General features: G+C 38.8%; 1 pseudogene; it reads left to right on the forward strand.

The window, feature by feature from the left end:
* Positions 1-535: 535 nt before the first annotated feature.
* Positions 536-2,533, forward strand: part of LOC138163330 (olfactory receptor 5D13-like) — an 11,102-nt pseudogene continuing 9,104 nt past the window's right edge.

Consider the following 2,533-nt stretch of genomic DNA (forward strand, 5'->3'; position numbering starts at 1 on the left):
AGATAGATAGATAGATAGATAGATAGATAGATAGATAGATAGATAGACAGACGGATGGATAGACAGACGGATGGATAGACAGACAGACAGACAGACAGACAGATAGACAGACAGACAGACAGATATATAGATAGGTAGGTAGGTAGGTAGGTAGATAAACCTATATCTATTATCTCCCCAGAGTGGAGGAGAACACTTAGCACACAATATTCATTAACACATGTGTGTTTATTGAATGATTAACAGTTAACTGTCTTAAATTACTCATGATTATTCTCCCAGAACAGCAACCTGTCACCAAACAATGAACCTAAGCCATAAAGCCATTTCTTAAGCCCTTCACTAAGCCAGCAAACTTGAGGCAGGAGAAACCTTTCCTTGTGATTTCTAGGGCATCCCTGCTTCTGCCTTTCCTGCTCTGTTTTAAAACAACTCAGGTTGTTGACATTTACCTTCCTTTTAAATTCCATTTCCTTCATAGACCTTAACGTACTACTTCTCAAGATCACTTCTCTTATTCTCTTTAGTAGGAACCATGGTGACTGCTGGCAGAAATCCAAGTGCTATGACTTCATCAGGTTCAATGAATGCAACCATCACCTCTATGCAACTGATTTCTACATCTCTACTGCCAGTCTTGTTATCTCTGCTGAGCTACAATCATGTACCACTAACTTTTAAGAATCTCAATTTGGGGGCAGGCTAAGTGGAGTAGAGAGTAAAACTCCGGCCAGCTTTGGCCTCAGACACTTAACATCCACACAAAAAAATTTGCCGTGTAACCTTGCACAAGTTACTTAACGCCAACTGCCCTCCAAAAAGGCAAAAGAAAATCTCAAATTGTACTGTTACATTTGTTTCAAGTCAATGTAGCCAAAAGATAATTCATTATCTTCTCCCAGGCCTTCCCTTTCCATTTCTGAATTTCCCTATAATTGTCAAAGACTACACCATCCTCCAGGGGACCCAGTCTCAGAATTTCACTGTGATCCTCCACATAATATTTTCATTTATCCCACCTAGTCATGTGAAATCTGTTGGTTTCTGCCATTGTTAACGTCTCTCCTATATATCCCTTTCTCTCTAATCCCATAGGCACTATCTTCATCACCTCTTGCCTAGACCACTTCATTGGTCTTCTAACTAAACTTCCTTCCCCAAATCTCTTGTTCCTCCCTTGATCTGAGAAAGTACATGTTTCTGTTTGTTTATTTGTTTGTTTTGTTGTTTTAAATAAAGTCTAGGTTTGACCATGTCACACCTCCCCTTCAGGAATAGTGAACTGCAGTGGTTCTTTATTGTTGCCAAGATCAAATGAAAACACCAGTTTTGTATCACAGTCTCTTTTTGTAATTGTAATGGGAATGTAAATTTAAAGATCTTCCCTGCCCCTAGGCTAAAGTGCACCTGGAGCCTGGGGTGGGAGGCTTGTTTTTCAGTTGATACTTTTTGATTGGTCAGTGGGTCCAAAAGGTTGTTACATTCTCTGAGCCAGGAGAAGGCTATATAAGCCCTGATGTGAGGCTTTGTTTTGGGGGCTCACTTTGAGAAATGTTCTGTGATTTGATATGGATTCTGGGAAGCTGTTGTACAGAGCCTCCCCGGCTTTGAAAAACCCAGATGTTGAAACCCAGATGTTAATTGGGTATGGATGTAATGGCTGGACAGTTTGGAAAGCTGTCTACTTGATCTGTTTCTGTCTTGATAATTCTGCCTGTATACTTTGAAGTTCTGGGTGCTGACCTTTTTCCCCTGAACAAGGTAAAGGATATATGGTCTGACTGATTAAAGTAAGCTTGTTAACCCATTTTGAGTTGCTTTCCTTTAACAAAGCAGATCCAAGAACCTGTGGTGGCAGCAAACCCTGAGGACGCTTGGGGTGCTTGCTGCTACTGTAATCTATCCCTCTCCACTTTTTATACGTTAATCCTCTGCACACACTTTAGAATCCAGCTATTCTGAGCTTTTTACTGTTATTTGAATGCCAAACTCCTTCTGCTTGCCTTTATATAAGATGTACCCTGTCCACTAATGGAATTCTTTGTTCCCTTATTTCTATTCCTAGTATCCCTCTCTTCAAAAAATTAAGTGAATTCTTACCTTTAGTCACAGCCTTTTTCCTGTCCCCCAGCTGTTAGCAATTTTTCTAAGATTACCTTTTTATCTAATATATTTTATATTTATTTAATTTCTTAAATCTCATCTTTCTATTGGGAATATTTTCCCCATGATGATACATATCATTTATACAGCACTTTGTCATTTGCAAAGTGCTTTATAAGTAGTATCTCATTTTGTCCTCACAATACCCTGGGAGATATGGTATTATGCCCATTTTATAGATGAGGGATTTGAGGCAGATAAAGGCTAAGTGGCACACAGGATCATACAAATAAGATTTGATTAGATCTCAGTTCTTCCTTACTCTAGGTTCAGAAACCTAGGCACTGTGTCATGTAGGAAAGAAAGAAAGGAATAAAAAAAATGAAAGAAAGAAAGAAAGAAAGAAAGAAAGAAAGAAAGAAAGAAAGAA

Source organism: Petaurus breviceps, unplaced genomic scaffold (genome assembly GCF_028583685.1).
Source record: "Petaurus breviceps papuanus isolate PSGF00001 unplaced genomic scaffold, PetGlider_PUasm1.0 188, whole genome shotgun sequence".
In the NCBI taxonomy this organism is placed as follows: Eukaryota; Metazoa; Chordata; class Mammalia; order Diprotodontia; family Petauridae; genus Petaurus; species Petaurus breviceps.